General features: G+C 48.8%; 1 long non-coding RNA gene across 1 annotated transcript; it reads right to left on the bottom strand.

Moving 5' to 3' along the window:
• Positions 1-1204: 1204 nt before the first annotated feature.
• Positions 1205-13067, bottom strand: LOC116568091. Its single transcript, XR_004276502.1, has 3 exons — positions 12850-13067; positions 11479-11574; positions 1205-2213 (listed from the first exon to the last, which is right to left on the bottom strand). It is a non-coding gene; the product is annotated as an uncharacterized LOC116568091 (long non-coding RNA).
• Positions 13068-22563: the final 9496 nt, after the last annotated feature.

Here is a 22563-nt window from a genome sequence, read left to right as displayed (position 1 = left end):
TCCAGTCTCTGATGAAGAGTCTCGTAGACTATTCGAGCTTTTATCCAGGTATTCCTAATTTTTAAATTTTTTTCTCTTAGATTATTTTGGTAATTGGGGGTTAATTCTAATAGTTCATTGTAAATAAAAACAAAACTCTTTACAAATATTTAAGGAAACAGAGAAAGGAAAAAAGGATCTTTGAGTCTTGTAATCTCTCCCCACTTAAAATTTATTTTGTATGATTGAAATAATAAACTCCTATTTAACCTGTTTTCTACCCACAATAGCTTACAGGTGTGTCCCCACGTTATGATAAAGCATTGGTTTGCGTTATTTTTGGTGGCTGTGTACTATTCAAACAAGATGTGCCCTACCTTACTTAAACAGTTTTCTATTGTTGAGCAGGAAGTTTGTTTCTACGCATTTGCCATTATGTGCAATGTTGACCAAGAATCCTATGCATAAATCTCTGTACACATGATGGAATGACTGAAACAGTTTGAAAGGCACTTGCTGCAAACTTCCAGAGTGAAAACTGTGGTTTTAGAGATAGAGCAACTGGGGCTAAGACTAAGCAGAAGACTTGCTTCCGTCCATGCTGTTTTCTTAGTAGCTCTGTAAGTTCCTCTTGAAGAGGAGCCCTGCATGGGTTCTTAAATGCTGTTATTACTCATGGACTATTTGACGTATTGTAGTATTAACTGTTATTACAGCTAATGTTGAATGTGAGCCACAGAGCTAGAAAGAGGAGGGGAAAGACAGCAGGACCAAATGTTAGAGGACGATCCCACCTTGACCCACATTTATGGCCCTCTCTGTATGCTGTAGTTGTCTGTTTTAAAGTCTCCACTAGACACTTAGAGGGTTGCAGAGATGGTGAGGTCTCAAAGCCAGGAAGACAAGGGCTGAGGACCTAGAGATGTGCCAGAACAAAGGGGAGAGCTGGACTGGGTTGGGCTGGACAGCGGTCAATTGCTCTAGGGTTGGTCCATCTCAGAGATGGACTCTAGGTGGCGCTGTAGCTGCAAAAGTTTTGGGCTGAGAAATTTTGGCAAAGCTGTCAGAACTCCAGAAGGGAGAAAGGAAGTCCGAGAAGCAAAGAGGGAGGGATAGTGCAGTGGAGGGAAGGAGAGTGGGGGACAGGGGGAGTGGACGGAGTTGGGGAGATAGAGAGAGAGAGAGAAAGAGGGAGAACAATAATAGAAGGAGAGAACTGGGAAAGAGATGCCCCAGCCTGTGCTTGGTCCAGATAGCTGAGAACTCATTCATTTGTGCAACAGGCACGGACCCACACTCAACCTCTGCCTGGTCTGGGGATAAACTGAGGCTGAGCCCAAGGTCCTGTTGTATATGAAAAGTGAGAGTGACCAACATTAATCAAGCCACATGTGAGTAAATAGTGGCATGGGCGCCTTGGCCCCTGAGGAAAGGTACAAGGATTTAAGAAGGCCCGTGATGGAGTAAGTGACCTGGTTTGCGGGGAGAGGAGGACCACAAGCAGTGACTGCCCAGGGGAAGGTAACAGATATTGAAGGTGGCCAAGAGGGAACAAGGGAAGAAAGGAGAGGGAGGGAATTTCTGGGCAGAGAAGACGCGTGCACAGGCTTGTGGTCGGAGGAGATGGTATATTTGAGGGACTGAGAGGAGAATCAGGGAGAGGGAGACAGTAGGGGAGGGTGTGGGCAAGGAGGCTGGAGAGAGGATGGGCCCAGGCCATACGGCACCTTATGCACAACAGAGATTTTGGTCTTTATCCTAAGAGCATGAAAAGGGGCTGAAGGGTATAATGCAGGGTAGGCGACTTGCTCACAGTTGTTTCTAGAGATCTCTCAGGTTCAAGTGTGGAAGGGGCCTGAGTGGCTGTGAGGACCCAGGGAGGCTGGCTGGGAGGCTCTGCAGGAACCAGCAGAGTTGTTTCAGCTAGGGAGTGCCACAGAAACGTGCAAGTCCCAAACACTGAAGGCTAAAGTGGGCAGAACATGGTCAGCAGGGAACATGAGCCATTCCTACCGCTAGACTCCTGGTGTTGGCCCTTGGAGGGAAATTGCCGCCATCACTGAGACAGTGAATCCTTGAAGATGACCAGGTCTGGGGAAGAAGGTCATGAACTTGGTTTTGGACATATCTGTAGGGACAACCGTTCTCTCTTCCTGGTGCTTCTACCTCGGCTGATGGAATAGGCACTCCCACGCTTGTCAAGATGAGAAGCTTCCTCTTTTTCTGCGTCCCCTCTAAGGAAGGGAAAGAACTTATCAGTGAGACTGCAGGGACCAAGTGTGACCCTGCCACCTTCTCTCTCTTGTTGAGCTCTACCTGCCTGAGGAGCGAGATGTTCTGCTCACCTCCCATTTTCATGTGGAGCATACATGGGAGGGGTGTGTGTGAGTGTGAAGGGTGGTGTAATCTTTAAGATTTTCTACAGAGAATTTCATGTTGTCCATAATCAGAGATAATTTTACTTATTCCTTTCCAGCTTGGATGCATTTTATTTTATTTTATTTTATTTTATTTTATATTATATTATTTTATTTTATTTTATTTATTGTTTTGCTTAATTGCTCTAGCTAGGACTTCTAGTACTACGTTGAATAGGAATGCCAAAACTGGACATCCTTATCTTATTCCTGATCTTAGAGGAAAAGCGTTCAGTCTCTCACTGAGTGCAATGTTAGCTATGCGTGTTCTGTACATGGTCTTTGTTTTGATGAGGCACTTTCCTTCTCTTCCTAGTTTGTTGAGTGGTTGTTTTTCCATTTGGCATGCCCCCTGCTCCCTACTCTGGCAACACTGATCTGTTCTCTGTACTTATGATCTCAGTTTTTTTTTTTTTTTTTTTAAGATTTCACATATAAGTGATATCATACAGTGTTTCTCTTTCTCTGTCTGAGTGATCTCACTTAGCATAATGCCCTCTGGGCCCGTCCATGTTGTTAAATGGCAGGATTGCCTTCCTTTTAATGGCTGAAATATACATACATACACCACATTTTCTTTATCTGTTTATCTGCTGATGGACACTTAGGTTGTTCCCATGTCTTGGTTCTTGTAAATAATGCTGCAATAAACCCAGGGTGCAGATATCTTTTAAAGACAGTGATTTCATTTCCTTCAGATAAAAAAACAGAAAAAAAGTTGCTGGATCACATGGTAGTTCTATTTTTAATTTTTTTGAGGAAACTCCGGACTGTTTTGCACAGTGTCTGCTCCAGTTCACGAAGGTTCCTTTTCTCCACATTCTCTCCAACATTTGTCATTTCTTGTCTTTTTGATAATAGCCATTGTCAGGTGTGAAGTGGTATCTCATTGCAGTTTACATTTTCCTGATGCTGAATGATGTTGATGTACATTTTCATGTACCTGTTAGCTATTTGTATGAGTTCTTTGGAAAAATGTCTAGTTGGATTCTCTGTCCATTTTTAAATGGGATTGTTTTTTTGTAGTTATTGTTTTTGCTGACATTAAATTGAATTGTACGAGTTCTTTACATATATTTTTCTTCCTTTTTAACTTAACATTTTTTTTAAAAGGTTTTATTTATTTATTTGTCAGAGAGAGAGAGAGAGCGCAAGCAGGCAAAGTGGCAGCCAGAGGCAAAGAGAGAAGCAGGCTCCCCACTGAACAAGGAGGCCGATGCGGAACTCGATCCCAGAACCCTGGGATCATGACCTGAGCTGAAGGCAGTGGCTTAACCGACTGAGCCACCAGGCATCCCGACACTTTTTTTTTTAACTAAAATTTTTTTTTTTTAGTGAGGGGTGAGGAGCAGAGGGAGAGAGACTCTTAAGCATGCTCTAAACCCAGCACAGAGCATGACATGAGGCTTGATCCTATCACCCTGAGATCACCATCCAAGCTGAAATCAAAATTTGGATGTCCGACAGACTGAGTCACCCAGTGCCCCTATGTATTTTATTTTATTTTATTTTATTTTATTTTATTTTTATTTATTTAACAGAGAGAGAGAGAGATCACAAGTAGGCAGAGCAGCAGGCAGAGAGGAAGGGAAGGCAGGCTCCCTGCTGAGCAGAGAGCCTGATGTGGGGCTCGATCCCAGGACCCTGAGACCATGAACTGAGCTGAAGGCAGAGGCTTAACCCACTGACCCACCCAGGCACCCCGCCCCTATATATTTTAGATATTAACCCCCTATCAGAAATATATCTTGCAAATATTTTTTCATACATTCCCTTTTTGTTTTGTTAATGACTTCCTTTGCTAGACAGAAGATTTAGTTTGATGTAGTCCCATTTGTTTGTTTTGGTTTAATGGCTTTTGCTTTTGGCTGTTAAATATAAAAAAAAAAAAATATTGCCAAGATCGATGTCAAGGAACTTATCTCCTGTGTTTTATTCTAGGAGTTTTATGGTTTCAGGTCTTATGTTTAAGTCTTTGATCCATTTTGAGTTGATTTTTGAATATGGTGTTAGATGGTGGTCCAATTCCATTCTTTTGCATTTGGCTGTCTAGTCTTCCCAACACCATTTATTGAAGAGACTATCCTTTCTTTGTTGTGTATTCTTGGCTCCTTCATCGTAAGTTAGTTGACCATATATGTGTGCCTTTATTTCTGGGCTCTCTATTCTGTTCTACTGTGTCCCTTTTTATGCCAATATCATGCTGTTTTGATTACTACAGCTTCATAATGCAATTTGAAATCAGGATGCGTGATGCCTCCTGCTTTGTTCTTTCTCAAGGTTATGTTGGCTGTTTGGGATCTTCCATGGTTCCATACAAACTTTAGGGTTGTTTGTTCTATTTCTGTGAAAAACAATATTGGGGTTTTGATAGGGGTTGCATTGAATCCGTAAATTGCTTTGGATGTTGTGAGTTGTGGACATTTTAACACTACTAATTCTTCCAATCCATGAGCATGGAATACCTTTCTATTTATTTGTGTCTTATTCAATTTCTTTCATCCATGTCTTATATTTTATATTTTATATATCTTATATATCTTATATTTTAGTGTGTAGATCTTTTATCTCCTTGGTTAAAATTATTCCTAGGTATTTTATTCTTTTTTTTTTTAAAGATTTTATTTATTTATTTGACAGAGAGAAATCACAAGTAGATGGAGAGGCAGACAGAGAGAGAGAGAGAGGGAAGCAGGCTCCCTGCTGAGCAGAGAGCCCGATGCGGGACTCGATCCCAGGACCCTGAGATCATGACCTGAGCCAAAGGCAGGGGCTTAACCCACTGAGCCACCCAGGCGCCCCGGTATTTTATTCTTAAAATTATTTTAGGTATTTTATTCTTTTTGATGCAATTGTAAATGGGATTGTTTTCTTTTTAAAGATTTTATTTATTTATTTGAGAAAGAGAGTGAGAGAGAGCATCGGGGAGGAGAAGGTCAGAGGGAGAAGCAGACTCCCCATGGAGCTGGGAGCCCGATGTGGGGCTCGATCCAGGGACTCCAGGATCATGACCTGAGCTGAAGGCAGTGGCTTAACCAACTGAGCCACCCAGGTGCTCTGGGATTGTTTTCTTAATTTCTCTTTCTGATAGTTCATTATTAGTGTATAGGCATGCATTGATTTCTGTATATTGATTTTGTATTTTACAATTTTACTTTAATTAATTAATTTATTTAATTAGTAATTGGTTTTTTTATTTGTTCTAACAAATTTTTGGTGGAGCCTTTAGGGTTTTCTATATGTTGAGTGTTTCTATTACAAAAGGGTGTTGAATTTTGCTAAATGATTTTTTTTCTACCATCAGTTGAAATAATCATGTAGGCTTTTTTCCTTCATTCTGTTAATGTGGTATATTTTATTAATTAATTTTCATATGTTGAGTCATCCTTACATTCCAGAAGTAAATCCCACTTGTTTATGTTATTTAATTCTTTAAATGTTCTATTGAATTTCATTTGCTGTTATTTTGTTGTGGGTTTTTGGATCAGTATTCATCAGGGATATCGGTCTATAATTTTTTTCTCTTTTAGGGTCTTTGGCTTTGGTATCAGAGCAATGATGGCCTTAGAGAATGGGTTTGGAAGTATTCCTTCCTCTTCTATTTTTGGGAAGAGTTTGAGGGATATTCGTGTCAATTCTTTTTGATGCCATGTCCTTTTGCAGTGAGGGAATCACACTTCTTCACACTGACACTGGATTTGTCTATGTGACTTGATTCAGCAAACAGCAAGCTGGTGAATATGACAGCAAAATACTTACAGGAACTTGGCTTCTCTTGACTGCCATGAGAACAGGTCTAGAAAGCTGCTGCACCTTCAGACTGCCCCAGAGTGAACACGCACAGACCAGACCTGAACCTAACCTTGAAGCCTGCAGCTCACCTAGAGGACCTTCAGCCAGAGAACGTCTACCCAGCTGAACCCAGATAGAAGAGCCAAGTCAAAGCTGACCTGCAGTCTCATGAGCAGAGGAATAAATGTCCATTATTTTAAACCACTAGATTTTGGGCAGTTTGTTATGCAGTATAATTAGGAGAGTTACTGACTGATACGTAGGACTGGATCCTGCCCTAAGTGCTGACTTGAATGGAAGAGATAAGTCAGGCACTATCTCAGTACCCTGAAGCTCACAGTTTAGTGGGGGTGGGATCAATATAACTCAAGATCATTTTTAAACTAAATTCTAATTTCTAAAATTCATATCTAAATCAAAGAGGCAAATACAAATTTTCTAAATGCTTCTTTAATAGACAGCCTTAGACTATACTTGAAAGATGAAGTCAACAACAACAACAACAACAAAAAACACAACAATATAACACTGGCCGAGTCTATACAGTGTACCAATGACAAGATCTAATTCATGATCACGAGAGACATCCAAGCTGGTAAGGTGCTTTTATTGAATGACACCATACAACAACACATTTAATGAGCTTGAAGACAAACAACTGATTTAATGAATGAGGTTAACTTGACTCTTTACCCTTGAGTTGTACAAAAACATGGATGTTAATGATTTCACCATTTTTCTTTTTTATTTGTTTTGTTTTGCTCAGTGTAGAATGATGGTGTCTATGAAAACATGTTAAAACATGCTTAGAGCAATTTTCAGCTGAACATGAGGTTTTGGTGAGGGTTGAATCTGCTGGACAAATACACAGCTGTGTGAGCAGGGGCAGGTGGAGGAGGGGGGCCTGGGTCCAGGCCTCTGCAGAGTGCTCATTCTCTGAGAACACCTTACCACCATGGGTCTGCCTCCTAGTGTTGATGGTGCCTTCCACGGGGTAGCTCAAATGACAAATTTTATTAAAATATATGAGTAGTGGGGGCACCTGGGTGGCTCAGTGGGTTAAAGCCTCTGCCTTCAGCTCGGGTCGTGATCCCAGGGTCCTGGGATCGAGCCCCGTGTTAGGCTCTCTGCTCAGTGGCGAGCCTGCTTCCTCCTCTCTCTCTGCCTGCCTCTCTGCCTACTTGTGATCTCTGTCTGTCAAATAAATAAAATCTTTAAAAAATATATGTATGAGTAGTGACTTTTCATATTCAACATGAGGGTAAATTTGAAATGAAATCATAATCAACTTTGAAGGCACAGATGCTCTTCAGAGAACTCAGAAGATGCTTGCTAAAGTTTTCAATCTTGGGTTCAAGTTGTTTTATTTATTTATTCCTTGATGGCTTGAAGGACTGGCCTTGTAGGGTGGAAGGCATTTGAGTCTCGTTTTATTCTGAAGGAAGGAGCCAAAGAAGACGTAGAGTCTGAAGATGAAGGAGAGAGGGTCAACTGATGTTTGGATGATGAGAGGGTAGGGCCCCTCATGATGATGAGAGGGCCTGGCCTTGAAAAGGAAGGTGCAGATCCCCCATTAGCAGAGACCAGGATGGATGATGTAGAAACAGTCAGTTTGGCTGGCGTATTGGGATTGGGGCAGGGCAGAAGATTGAGGAATTTCCAACCAAAGGCCTTAGCAAAGTAGGAGGCAAAGGTCTTCCCTTGTGAGTGATGGCCACAGCAGTGGGAAAGAATAGTAAGGATGAGAAGACTATTCAGGGACCAGGGCTGACAGAGACACAAGGATGGGGGGGTGGGTGGATGGGTGGTGGGTGGTGGGTGTCCTGTGTCCTGATGAGACTGACTGAAATTTTACTTTCCTATCTGCTCAACTGTGTGACTTTGTCTTTTGGAAATGTTCTTCTTCATGACTTCACTCCTACAATGCCTTCTCCATGAAGCCTTCCCTAATTCTACTCCGTTTCCCCAGGCTGAGTGCGGTCCCTCTTGGGTGCTTTGGAAACTCTGAGGGGTTCTTTTTGCTAGCAGCCTCCCCAGGGTTTGCAGGCCTCCTTCTTTGTATCCCCAGACCACGCAGGACATAGATGTGGGTCTGTCCTGGGCCCTAATAACTAAGATGAGGAGGCCGAGGTGATAAGTTCCTTCTTCCCTGAGTCAGACTCAGGCCAAATGACTGACATAGGGCGAGTCTACTTTTGCTGCCTGTCATCCCTTCCCTGCCCCACCTCCCCTGTGGCTCTGTCTCTTTTCTTCTTACTTTGAATCATCCCTTGGCCTTTTGAGGAGCTGAGTTCCATCATTCCTGAGTGGAGCCCATGGGCTTCCTCTGCCTTCCCTCTGGGACTTAATTTTCCCATCTGCAACAGAGGATAATAACACATCTGATATAGGAATATGGGAAGACTAGAATGAGGCCTTCCAACTGAAGCACAAAACCCAGAGCCTGGTACAATAAATGGAGGGTCCCCCCACCCCCCAACTCCAGCCCCCTCTCACCTCGCCTTACTAAGGTGTGGTTCTCTGACCCTGTCACTAACTTGCATGAAGTTTCCCTCTCTGGGCCTCGGTTTTCCCATCTGGAAATTGCCACCCTCAACATATTTACTTGCACCCCACTGGACTGTGAAGTAGGTGGGGCCTGGGTTTGACTCACTACTCATAGCATCCTTAATTACACAGCACAGGGCTGAGCCTAGAGGTGGACTCAATCATTATCCATGTTCACGGCCACTGTTACTGTTTCAGTGGTGGTTCCTGTCACTGTAACTCAGAACTGTGTCCTTAACAGTGCAAGGGTGGGGTGATAGCCGCTGGTTAAGAAACCCTACTGTAGGAGCAACTGGGTGGCTCAGTTGGTTGGACATTTGGCTCTTGTTTTCAGCTCAGGTCATGATCTCATCATCCTGGGATCAAGCCCCATGTTGGGCTCCCTGCTCAGTGTGGAGTCTGCTCCAGATTCTCTTTCTCTCCTTCTCCCTCTGCCCCTCCCTCCTCAAATAAATAAATAAATCTTAGAAAGAAAGGAAGAAAGAAAAGAAGGAAGGAAGGAAGGGAGGGAGAGAGAAAGAAATCCTGCTGTTAACTGGTGGGCCATTCACACAAGGCCAGAAAGAAAGCTGTTCGTTTCAGACTCTAGTCATAGCCCCAGGAACGTGCATTCATCTATGGGTCCTCAGGGTTTGCCAGGAACAGACATGAGCATGCATCTGAGATCTGGCCAATAGATCAGTCCCTGATTTGAGGTCTGGGGTCAGACCTCCAATTTGCCTATAATTATATACCTCTTGTTAAATTATGTAACCCTAATTTCACCACAAACAAAACTTTTCAACAATCACACCACAAATTTGTTTTGAGTGCGTGAGCTCTGAGTCAGACAGTGGAGATGGGGCAGGGAGTGTGCAGAGAAGGTGTGAGCCGTGGCGGCTCTAGTTCTAGTTCTAGTTCTAGAGGAACTGGACATGGTGGACAGTAGAATGCCGGGTGGTGAGTAGCTGTATGAAGAAAATGAACACAGGACAATGGGTAGAGAGAGCCCTAGGGCAATGCTTCCTACAGATGACCTGAGTGGGCAGGACTTCTCTGAGAAGGTGGCATGTGAGCAGGGAGGAGAAGGGGGTGAGAGGAAGTCAACAAAGACCTGGGGGAAGAACATTCTGGGCCGAAAGAACAGCAAGCACCAAGTCCTAACATTTGAAAGTGTTACCACAGTTCAAGGAATGAGGAGGAACAGGAAAGTTGGCTTGGAGTAAGCATGAAGAGGGCTGGAAGCGATGCCAGACAGGACCTGGATCAGAGAGAGCCTGCTTGGCTTGGGTAAGCAATGGTGATTTCATTGAGTCTGCTGAGAAAGCACTGAGGATTCAGGGCTGGGGACTGCCATGATCTAATTTACATTGAAAAGGGTCATGTGACCCTGTGGGGTGTAGACAGGTTGGCAGCAACAGGGGAGTCAGTTGGAGAGATGAGGGTGGCTCAGCCCAGGGAAGGAGTGCGGGTGAGAGGGGTCCCTTTCTGCATAGATTCTAATGGTAGAAGTAACAGGATGGAAAGGATATAGGGGGTGAGGGGAAGAACAATCACGAATCACCTCCAGAGTGTCTGCTCTGAGGGACCAAGGGAATGGTGGCACCTCACACTAAGTTGGGACGCGGAGGGAGGAGCGGATTAGGGGCAGAAAGCACAAGTTCAGTTTTGAATGTGGTGACTTGGAGATGCTTTCTGACACCCAAGTGCAGAGGTTGTATTAGCTGGATGTCATAGCAGAGGTGGGGCTGGTTGTATCTTGGGAACCCATCACAGATTATTTGGAGCTGTGGGATTGACTGAGGTCACCAAGGGAGTGAGTGTGGACAAAGAAGCGGTCTCTAGCAGAAGGAGCCATTAAAGAAAATAGCTGGCTACCTAGGAGAATGTGATCCCAGAGGTCAGAATGACGTGAGGGGCAAGTGGCGTAGTGTGATGGGGGTCAAGGAGAAGGAGGCTTCTGCCTGGCAGTCTAGGCACAGTTCTCTGAAATATGGAGTCAGGCCAGGGGCCGAGAGTGAGTGAGATGGGGACATGAGAGAGTTTGATGGTCCAAAAGCTGGGGGCTGAGGCTGGACCAGACTCTGACTTAGAGTAGCTGGAAAAGCACAGATTTAGAGTCTAATGGGCCTTCTCATTCTTGAAGCTACTTCCAAGCTGTGAGGTCCCGGAAAAGGTCCCTAATCTTTCCAAACCTCAGTGTCCATGTCTACAAAACAGGGCTAGTGGCCCTGACTTCTCAGGGTCCCTGGCAGCGAAGTGTGGGAGACTGTGACCCCCAGCACCCTGCACAGGAAGGCCCAGAACCTGAAGGCCCCACTAGGGTGGTTGTCACAGTGATACTGGCCTTTTCCACGTGAGACAGGAGTTTGAGTGCCACAGCTGTGAATCAAGATCTCATTTGAAGTCAAAGAGAAGCCATTTCCAAGGGTCTCATGTGGAGAGTCCCTTGAGCCAACATTTTGCGATATGGTGGTGACTCTTGATGATGACTTGGTTCTCTTGGACTCTAGAATCTGGATTTTAATGAGCTACCCATTTGGATGTATCCTCACAACAAAATCTCCAGATTTTTTTTTTTTTAATCTATAACTTGAGCTTTCATTTTGAGAGAGTTTGAGTCATACCCCGGAATGAAAGTTATACACAGGCTGCTATGGGGTTAGCACACTCACCATTGCATTTACGGGCTCTTAGGCGGCATATCGCCTTCTGAGGTGGGTCACTTGTGCCCCTTTACAGAGGATCACGTAAGAACACTTACCAGGGCGGCTGAGAGCAGACTCCGTGATGGTTTACTTCGTCCTTCCAGATGCCGCTTACCCGGCCAACTCTGAGGGCCTGGTTTCTGATTGGTGGACTCCGTGGGTACAAAGGGAGAACCACTTGAGTTTCTTTCCTCCAACCACTCCCTTCAACTATTTATATGGTCGCTTCCCCATCCCCAGGCCACGTCCTGTGTGGATCTGATAGCTTTCTCACCACTATCTGGGATTAGAAGGTTCTCCTTTTCCGGGATTAAAAACTCTCATCTGGTCAAAATCAATCTACCTTTCTCATGGAATTCAAAATGTTTGTCCCCACCCCCCCCCCCACCCCTGTCTCCAGCTCAGCTCAGAGTCAGCTCTGTCCCCTCTTTGCCTCTCTGGAGGCTGCTAACGGCCCCCACCAGGCTGGGCAGGATGCTGAAATGAAGAAAAAGAGGGCCTTGCTGCCCTCTGGGTGACAGATGTCCAAATGTTGGCTCTTTCTCTGGTTGGGGACATATAGGTGGATTTCTTCAGGGATCCTGGGCTCCTCTCTGCTGTGGGCAAAATCCTCTCTGGCTGGCATGTCCCATCTCCCTCATAGCTCCTGCTCTGCTAATCTGCTCCTCACTGTTTTGATCCCCACAACCCTGAGTGTCCTCTGGCCTCAGCCCTACCCATATGCTGGTTGACTGGGGAGGGGTGGTATAATGGGTGTTTTCTATCCCTTCAAGAATCTTGTAGGGGTGGTCTCGGTTCCTTCTTCCAAACTGGGACACACTGTCTTTATCTCTGGGACCTTAGCTATGACTCATGGATGCCAGGAAAAGTTCTAAGCAATATTGGGTTATGCTGTAGTTCCTTAGTCTCCATTGTGCAACTTTTATCTCCAGCGCAGTGGGGGACAATTAAGTTGCAGGTTCTGGAGTTCGACATTGGTTAGGTGACCACAGGTAAATACCCTAACTTCTTGGAAACTGTTTCCTCATCTGTAAAGCAGGGACAATGATCCTCATTCTCTAGGACAGTGTGAAGATTGAAATGTGCTCTACAGGTCAGGTGGCACACAGCGATCCCTTAATACATGGGAAAAATGTGAAAATCTGTGAATTTCTGAGGTGTCTTTACTTCCTCCCACTAGACCAGATGTCAGTTTTTCTTGCTAATCCAGACATGGCTTCCTCCCACCATTTGCCTGGCCTGTGGGGCTCTCTTTGGTAACACTAAGCCAATCTTGGGCACCGTTGTCTTATCCACACCCCACAACGATCCCACAGGTAGGTCTTATTACCATCCCCACTTGCAGGTAATAGAACTGAGGCTCAGAGTTTTTGAGGCACTTGCACAGGGTCAAATAGTTGGTAAATCGGGATTCAACTCAGGCTTACCTGATCCCAAAGCCTGTATGAGTTCCACCACTCATTTCACCTCCTGGACCTCCTTGCTCTTTGTCCTGTCTTTGTTCCCTCTGTCAATGGCTCTTCTTCACTCTGGACATAATAGGCCATCTCTTTGAGTGAAGTCACTTCCTGCTTGAAGTGCACCCTGGAAATGGATCCCCCACTGCTTGGTAGAATGACACTTCCTGTGTTGCACAGTAGCAAGTCCCCACAGCAGCTGCTTATAGATAATACAGTCTCCATCCGTGTTCTGTCTGCTTTTTTTTTTTTTTTTTAAGATTTTATTTATTTATTTGACAGACAGAGATTACAAGTAGACAAGAGAGGCAGACAGGGTGAAAGAGGAGGAAGCAGGCTCTCCTCGGAGTAGAGAGCCCGATGTGGGGCTCGATCCCAGGACCCTGGGATCATGACCTGAGCCGAAAGCAGAGGCTTTAACCCACTGAGCCACCCAGGCGCCCCTGTTCTGTCTACTATTATTTAAGCTATATACAGTTGACTTTTCATGAAAAGCACCCAGTTAGCATGGATTCAGCATCAATCTCGGGTTCAACGCTGGTTTAGTCATGAAAGGTAAGGTGTTTTCTGATCTTAGGCCTCAAATCTATTTACAGATAAGATATGTTTTAAAAAAAAAGGAAAAAAGAAATCCTGCTAGCAAGGCCAAGATGTAGATAGTAGGTGAAGGTGTCCAGGGAGGAGTACCCTAGGAGCTCAAAGGCAAGAGCAGTCTGGTGGCTGGTGGCTGGGAAGGTAAGGGTCTGGGAGGGGAGGATATAGAAGGTTACCTGGGAGATCCCTGACTGGTGCTGAGCCTTGAAAGCCAGATGGAGTGTGGATAGGTGAAGGTGAAGACAGCATGTTTGGTGTGTTAGCGGCAGTGAGGATGAGGTGCCGAGAGCAGTGAGAACCAGCATGGGTGCTGGGACTCATTCTTCCAAAGGAGCCTCTCTTTTACGACCATGAACCTCTTGGCTTGGGGGATTTTTATGACCCCATCCATCTGTTTGCAGTCAGGTCTGCTTTGAAATTCAAAAGCTGAAAGGGAAGTGCTCTTTGGGAGCCAGAGCAGCGGGCTGGGCAGCTGTCTCTGAGAAGGAGGGAGCGGCTTCAAGGAGCATAAAGCAAGGCATAAAGCATGGCAGGGAAAGCACCTCTTCGGGTTGGCCGGCATCCCTGGGAAGCTTGGGACTGGGAGTGCTTGAAGAGGTGGTGGATGAGGAGTTCCCTGGAGGACTTCCAACATGGGTCTGAGCTGGCTACCTGTGTGTCCTGCAGACAGCCCCTAAAGGGGGAGGCTACACGTGGATGTGCAGAGCGCCTTCTGCGGGGGCTTCGTGCCTGCTCTGGGTCCAGCGGCCTGTGTTTGTTTCTCTTTCCTGCCCTGGCTGCTGGGCCCAAGCCCGCTGTGAGAGTTGGCTCAGCCCTCTATGCCTCCTGAATTCTCTGGCCCAGCTACACGCCCTGCATTCCTCGCGAGCCTCAGTATCCCAGAGAGACAAAATTTTTTCCATCTTCTGGAAGAAAAGACTTTTACTGACAGTTGTTGATCAAATCCAAAATTCACAGTAGGGACTTCCAAATAGTGCTCCAGGCCCCTGACTTTCCTCAGTCCCAGGTCCCCTAAGACTACCTCCTAGCTGATGGCCTTCACCTGGCCCAGACGCGCCCTCCAGCACATTCCCACGCCCTCCTTCCCTGACATGTACATGGCCTCGGTGGTCTGTAGTCTTCTCTCTGGGAAAATCCTCCCTGGGGACTCCTTCTCACACACCCTGCCTACATCTCACACTGCCATGGCTGCTCTGCTTGAATGTGTTTCGAGAGGCAGATGAGGCTTCTGGGGCAGGACGGAGACTATTAGCTAGAAGGTGTGTTTTGTTTTTTAAAAAGATTTTATCTATTTATTTGGGAGAGAGAAAGTGAGGATGGGTGAGGGGAAGGGAGAGGAAGAAGCAGACCCCCACCGTGAGCAGGGAGCCCAACAGGGGACTCCATCCTAGGACCCTGGGGTCATGACCTGAGCCAAAGGCAGCTAGCTGCTTAACCGGCTGAGCCACCAGGCGCCACAGGGAGGTGGTCTTAAGGATGTGGGGCTGAGGGAGGCCAGGAGTCTGTAGCAAAACTTGGACTTGGAAGCCCTTACCGTGCATTTTGGATTTGATCACCATGGAGCTGGAGCTCCTGCCACCCTGGAGAAGTCAGGGACCTCTTACAAGTCAGGCCGCTGGGCTACAAGCTGTGAACAGCAGCCACAAGGCTCTGAGCCTTAGCATGTGGCTCAAACCAGCATTTCTGAGCGGGTGTTTCAAAGCCTGGGAACGGAGTTAAGAGGTTGGTGGTTGGAGGCAGTTTTCGACGTTCCAGCCTGTGAGAGACAGAAGATTCTTTAAAGATCGTCTGCTCCAAGTTCTGCTTTTTTCAAGTGGGAAAATTGGACTTTGGAAAGGGGGTGTCATTGGCCTCGTGTGACGATGGAGTCTATGGCAGAGCGGAACAGGAACCCACTTTGGGCCTTAAATTAGCCAGAATCTTCCGCTTCCACCACTTGGGAGCCCCGAGTGAAGATTGTGTGGACATTCTGGGCACAGACTCCTTTCCTCCTTCAACAACTGTAAAAATGTGCACTGATGTTGGCTTTGCAGAGACGAAGCTCTTCTGGCCCGTGGTCTCAGTCACCATGACAAGCTACCAAGTAAGTTGCTTCCATTCCCATTTCCCAGAGGAGACAAGTGAGAATGAGGGTTAGGTGACATGCCCAACCACAGGCGACCAGTAAGTAGCCAGAGAGTCTTGGGACCAGGCCTGTTGCTCTTTGAGATGCATCACTCACCATCCCTGATCCTCAAAAGGGGCTATTTTTTTTTTTTTTTGAAAATCATGCAGAAAATGGCCAGAGTAGAAAATAAGGTAAAAGGACGTCAGGTGCAGAGGAGCTAATACTGGTACCAGGACCCAGGACAGTGTCTCAGGACTTTCCACTTTTCTCTTAACACTTTCGGGTCCAATGTCCCATGTTATTACAAATATTTTATAACATCCCTTCTTGTACTGATATATACTAGCTCCTCACGGTAACTCTGTGGGATCAGGGTTGTCTCTCCCATTTCGCTGATGGGAAAACTGAGACTCAGTGGGGCGAAGAGATTGGGTCCAGTGTACCTGGCTTTTACAGTACTTCATGCCACTTTGTTCTAAAGCTGCCAGGGCTCCCTGCTGCCAAAGGGACTTTGAAAGGGCAAAGTCCGGTGCCTCAGTCAGCGTGTGACAGTCCCCCACACCTGAGCCCAGCCTCCTGCTGCAAACTTCCCTGCATCCTCTAGGTCCAAAATCAGCTGGGCCCCCAAGGATGCACTGTTTAGATCCCTGTGACAGCAGGTATGTCTCCTCCACTCACCCCTCCCGCAGCACCCCCGCCCCCCCGCAAGAACTCAGACCCAGGACTTGTCTTGGGCACAGACTGCAACGTGAAAATCAGCTCCCGAGAGTCAGCCTCCCTCCTGCTCTTCCTATCTTGCCCTTGTCCAGGACCCACCGACCCCTGACACTTCACAGAGGAGCCGGGCTCATTTGCCACACCACCGACCTACCGAGTATTATGATGCTGGGCTGCTCTGACTTCCGTGTTGCAGACGTGCCCCTCAGGGCCCTGCCTGAGTTAGCTCGTTTAATCCTAAGGTGAATGCATGACGGAGAACTCCGGTCACCTGCTCAGCATCACACAGATGACTTGGTGGCTCCCGTTGTCTCCTGGGTACTGTACCAATTTCTAGAGGAGCACAGCGGTGGTCCAGCCCTGCCCTTGCTCACTGCTCTGGCCATATAGTCCCCATTGGCCACCTGGAACCCTGCTCCCCTCCATGGCGAAGGGTTTGCAGGCCCCCAACTTTTTGAGTCTTGGTCCCCGCTGCCTGCAGGGGTGGCAGTAACAGCCAACCTCAGTGTGGGGCCTTGTTTTGCAAAGCATTTTTGCCTGCACTATCTCACTGAAACCCTATTGCAAGCTGTGCCAGAAATATTTTTATTAGCCCCACTAAAGAGATGAGGGGAAAGACTCTGAGGGAAGGGAGGGCAATGCCTGGGGCCAGGCCCCAGACCCCTGATGACCAGCCCACGGCCCTGGCCAAGCCTGCACCACCTTTGTGCAGAGAGGGACCAGGAATGAAGAGCGAGAGGCTATTCTCCTGAGTCTGGGGAGCCAGGCAGGCCCTGGAAGCCATTCGTGTTTTCAGGTTTCCCTGGGAGGGAGTAGACTGCTTGCTCCCAGGGGCTGCCCTAGAGACCCATCCATCTGGCCTCCCCACCACCCAGCCTCCATCCCAGGCCCCACGTTCTTTGGAGACCCTGCTGTGTTCTCTTTCCGGGGGAACTGGGCTTGACCCTCTGCCTTGGCCTTCTCTCCGAATGCTCCTTCCTTCCCCCCGTTATCTCTCTCCAGCACCATCTGTCTGGCTCTCGCTCCATGCACCCCCAACCCCGGCCCCTTCTCTGGATCCCCACTCCATCATTCTGTGTGTTGTTCTTTCCCTGGCTTCTCCTGCACCCCTTCCCCTACTTTTTGTCACCACCACGCTCGGCCCCTTCCACCCTTCCAGAGTCTTGGGGAGACAGGGGTGGGGGAGAGCTAAGAACTGTCCTTCCAGTGCTGGCCTGGTGGCTTGTGTCTCCAGGTCAGAAATATTATCATTCTTTTCTTGTGACTGGTTGGGGAGGAAGAAATGGAAAATATGAAAAAAGAAAACACAAGAACTGTTTTGTCAGTCCGGAACTGACATGTTGTAGGGTTTTAGGACTATTTTTCTGAAACGAATCTCTTTTTCCGGTGCTGTCACAGTGCCGGGTCAGGCCCCGGGCAGCCGGTCAGGGTCTTCTCCCAGCGGCGGCAGCTCTGGAAGCTAGTGGTGTGGGGGTCAGCCTCTTCCGGCAGGCTCAGGGAGCCCCAGAGCCCCTGTACCCCACGGCCCATGGCTGCTTCAGCCTGGCAGGCCTGCCTGGGACCCAGATGCTGCCCAAGCACTCCTGGGCCAGCATGCCTGATTAGGATGGTCCCAGCCTTCAGCTGTGGGACTGAAGTTCAAGGCTTCCTGGGGGGGGAGGGGTTCGTGGATTCCCTGGGGGGAGGGTCCCCCTGCTCTGTGTGCGTGTGTGTGCGTGTGTGGTGTGTGTGCGTGTGCGTGTGTGCTCTCTCTCTTCTTGGCTTCCAGCTCCCTGTTGTTGACCTTGCCTCATCTGCTTCATATCGGGTCAACTTGGCCATGAGAATCAGCCCTAGCTGGGCTTCTCCCTGTCCCGGATCTTCACCAGCAGTGGGGAAGTTACTGGAGATGGGCAAAGCGGGTGGAGTTGGGTCCGCACAACAGCCAGGAAAATGACCATCATCCGCAGGTTTTCTCTCCACAGAGGAGGACTTGTTCCCACCTCCCTCAGTGCCCTGCCACCTCTCTAGCTCCTCACCTCTCTTCCTTCCTTCTCTTGATTCCTTCTTTCTTGGCCCGGGCTTTCAGAACAAAATGACAAAACTCCTCCCCTGATCATAAGGACTATCTTCTCCCACCTCCTGTGAGGAGGGAGCAGGTGGCTCTCCTTACCTCAGGCTCCCATGGAGGCAGCCTTCCAAAGATGTTGCTCCTCTTCAGAGGGAATTAGGGAACACAAGCCGCTTCTCCTGTCATGCAAATAAGGACCCTGAGGTCCAGAGAGGGGGAGGGGCACACTGGCAGAGGGTGTTTCTGTAAGGTTGGGTGGTGGGATGTTCGGCGCTGCGAATGTTCAGGGGTGGGAAGTGGGGCATCCAAGAACAGAAAGACAGAGGAGTACAGGCACAGAGGTATGAGAGAGCAACAAAGACAGAGGCAGAGGGAGGCTCGAGGTGGCCTGTTGGCCAGCCTCTAACCTGTGGTGGGGGTCTCCGCTAACTGAGTTACGTCATCGCACACCTCCCATGTCGGAAAACTTACTACCTCCCCAGCAGTGTCACCTGGTTCTGGGTGGGGTCCGGGGATGGGCTGTATGGGCCTCTAGGGGCAGCTCCTGGGAGCTGGAAACTCTTTCCCTGTGGGCTCAGCTCTGAGCTTTGTATCTGCACAGAGAAGCCTCCTGTCCAGGGCAGCCCTACAGAGAGTGGAACCTCATGATCATGTATCAGACAGGGCCTCCGGTTTCTCTCCAGTAAAGCACTGTTGGGGAGCTAGCTCAGAGCCAGGGACTGGGTGTGTCTGGAAAGGAGAGAGGGCCGGGGCTCCCAGGTTAGGAACTGCAGACACTTGAGTGTCCTAGGTACAAACACCTACCTCCCGGTTGTCCCCTCAGTCACCCAATCCATTGTGTCAGAGCTGCTGTTCCCGGCCACAGCTTCTTCTCCAGGGAGCACTTCAACTGAAGACTGTGTCTCCCAAGGAAGGACAAGGGCTCACTCTCTCACTGAGCTTCTGGAAAGGTTGATGACAGGAGCTTCTTTGCTTGAAAACAGCGGGTGTGTGAGGGACAGAGAACACAGGGCTCACAGGCGCCAGTAGGAGGTCTCAGACCACGGATGTCCGCCCCACAGACCATTGTGGTGGTGCGGGGTAGGGGGCAGGCCAGACCTCTTCCTGCACCCCCATTTGGAGTCCGGTGGGTGGGACAGAGGTCTGGGCAGGCTCCATGACGTGAAAGAGGCTGATCGCTCTGGGCCTCGGATGGGTCCTGACGGAGACTCCCTGGCCTGTGGCACGGGCATGCAGACCCCTCCTTGCCCTCCTCACATGTGGCTGCAGCCCACATGTGCTCGCACACCCAAGTGAAAGTCAAGAGGGTAATCTTGGAGCTTGGCTACTTGGCTTTTCCGTCCTGGCTCTAGCATTTACCACTCATGATTGTGGTCAAGTTAACCTGTGTGCGTGTCAGTTACTTTGAAAGTGGAGAGAGGGAAGAGGAGCCGTGAGGATGAGGTGGTTCCGGCTTGTAAAGGCTCAGAACATTGCTAACGCATCATAAGTGCTCACTCCATGCGGGCCCTGCTGCGTTCTCACCGGTATCCTGGGGCGGGCCCACCATGGACGGCCCGCATCAGTCTCGGTAGGAGGCGGCAAGAACTTGTGGACCATGGCCAACACGTCGCTGGTGCCGAAGTCTCCGTAGTTTCAGAACCCAGGGAGGCCTTTCCCCCTCCCCACCCCTCAGCGACCCGCCTCCTCCCCCAGGTCCCCGTGGGCCTGTCTTCCTCTGGGGAGCTTGAAGCTGGAGCGGCGGGTGGAGACCTCAGCCCATGGGCTCTTGAAGGATGGCAAAGGTTATGAGAGAGACAGACTTTTTATCTTTAGTCTTCCCTTCCTGCTTTTCTTGCTCGTCTTCCTCCTTGACTCCACCAGTGCCCCGCAAGATGTCAAATCCCATGCTTGGGGCTGACAAATGAGAGCGGACCAGCTATGGTCCTGGCCCAGGAACGTGAGGGGAAGGGCAGGCATGTGCAGAGCATTTCAGCACAACCTAGGTGTGCAAGGAACGGGTTTCTGTGGGACCGGAGCGGACAAGGGGTGAGCTCAGCTTAGGAGCTCAGGTTTGGTGGAGCGGCTGCCACCGGGGCTGTGTCATGCAGTCCATGTAGGAGGTCCGCAGAGCCAGGTGCCAGCAAGGGATGGAGGGGCAGACCGATGGTCAGTGCTGGGGTTGGGGGCAGCAAGTGCAGAGACTTGCTGAAGGGTAGGGTGTGCTCAGGAAGTGCTGAGGCAGGCAGTAATGGGAGTGCTGAACAGGAGGAGAGGAACTGGAAAATTGTGAACTTCATACTGGAGATATTTCTTGGTTGGAAGGGGCCAGATTGCGGAGAGTTTTGCGTGACCTTGACCTTTGTGCTGGGATTAGTGGGGATGTATTGGTGACATTTAAACGCGGAAGTGATACGTGGTCATTTTGGTGGTTTATGGACCTTGCTTTGGCCGTGGGGATGGGAAGGGGTGAGGACTGAGGGGCACAGCTGCAGGTGGCCATGGTTCAGAGGAGGGTGAGGAGGGCTGGCTTGGGGTGCAGCAATTGTTGGGGGAGGAGTGGAGGAATTGGCTGGTCTTGGTGAGTGAGGGAGAGAAAGGAAGCCGTGAGGGTGAACCCCAGATTCTATGCTCATTCTGGCTGGCCAGGGATGTCTGGATCCCACTTGATGTGAGGCTTCTCCAGTCACTGGACTCCTGCCTAAGCCTCTGCCTCCCAAATCTGCCCAAACTTTTACATGGAAAATGGGCCCGTTCCAGTTCCTCCATACCACTGCATCCAGCCTTGGACCTCCCAGCAAAGTGATTTCCCCCAGTGTTCCCTGGAGAAGGGAGAGGGAGCCATCAGCACACGAAGACGCTGTCCCACTGAATTCATAATGTCTTTTATTAATATATTATGCTACAAAAATATTTTTGGCAAAATAACATTAATAGCATCTTTCTTTGTCTTCTATATTCTTAAAGGACTCTTCATGATAATTCACAGAGGTGACGGGAAGAGGTGGTTAGAAGGACAATATCACCAATATCTTTCAAATACATTATGATCTGAAGCTGTGTCACATAATGAGAGTCAGCTGGGGGACATTCTGGAATCTCTCTGAAGCCCAGGAGTGGGGCAGGAGTTCCAGCTGCCTCTGCTGCCCCAGCCCACGGGGCCCAAGATGTCTCAGAGCCTCCCTGGAACTGTCTTAGACTCAGTTCCCGTGCAAAGCCCACTCTCCCTGCAGCAGGTCTGGGAGGGAGCAAACCTGAAGGCATGCCACTCCATCACAGTGCCCTGCCTGCCACGTGCTCCTGACCCCAGGGCAGTCTGCAGGGCCAGGGAGGAAAGCCGAGCACGGAGTCCGAGGAGGGGTGCTGCCTCACCGTCATGGAGCCCTGAGATGGCACACAGCATTCCTCCAGCCCCCAGAATGGCCTGGGTGGGAAACAAGGTCTCCATTTAACAGATGAGGAAATGGAGGCTCAGAACGGAGCAGGGGCTTGCCCAAGGTCACCCAGCAAGGTGAAAGAGTGTCCAGAGTACCTCTGGAGAGGAAGAGCCAATATTTGGAGAAAGGATGGGGAGATCTGAGGCTGTGCCCACACTCCCAGGAAAGGACCAGGTACGGGGTGGGTCAGTCCTCATGACCCCTCTCTTCGGTACCCCATAGGCGGGGGCAGGGAGGGAAGGAGCTCCAGGCTGGGGGTCAGGGGCCTTGGGTTCCAGTCCAGCCCTCCACCCACCACCTAGAAGTCCCCCTGCCTCAGGGTAGTAGGTAAACCTGCCAATTTACATCAGGCCTGGCTGGGCTCTTGAAGAACGGGGGTGTGAGGCTGGATGGATTCCTGAACCCTACTGGTTTAGATGGCCAGCCCGGGTGATGTTTTTGGCTGCTTAGATGAATTTTTGGAAAAATAACAATGTTCAAAGAACCTGAGTATTACAGAGCCAAAAGGGACCCTCGATGTCATCCACACCAGTCCCTTGCCAAGACTTTAGCTCTCATACCACATCTCCAGCTGGCGGGCCTACTGCTCTGCTCACACCTCTGCTGATAGCAAACTCACCACCTGCAGGGGACAGCTTTGGCTTTGTAGACATAATTCCATTGCCAGAGCTGAGGTCTTTGTCTCTCCTTTCCTCTCTGCATTCCTTCCTTCCTCCTTCCCTCGCTACACATCTGTGAGGGCCATCTTTGTGTCAGATGAGGATCCAAAGATGAATTTATGTGACCCCTGCCATTAAGGA

Source organism: Mustela erminea, chromosome 10, assembly GCF_009829155.1.
Source record: "Mustela erminea isolate mMusErm1 chromosome 10, mMusErm1.Pri, whole genome shotgun sequence".
NCBI classification, from domain to species: domain Eukaryota; kingdom Metazoa; phylum Chordata; class Mammalia; order Carnivora; family Mustelidae; genus Mustela; species Mustela erminea.
The sequence above is the reverse complement of the archived record's forward strand: the minus strand, read 5'-3'. Positions and strand labels throughout refer to the sequence as shown.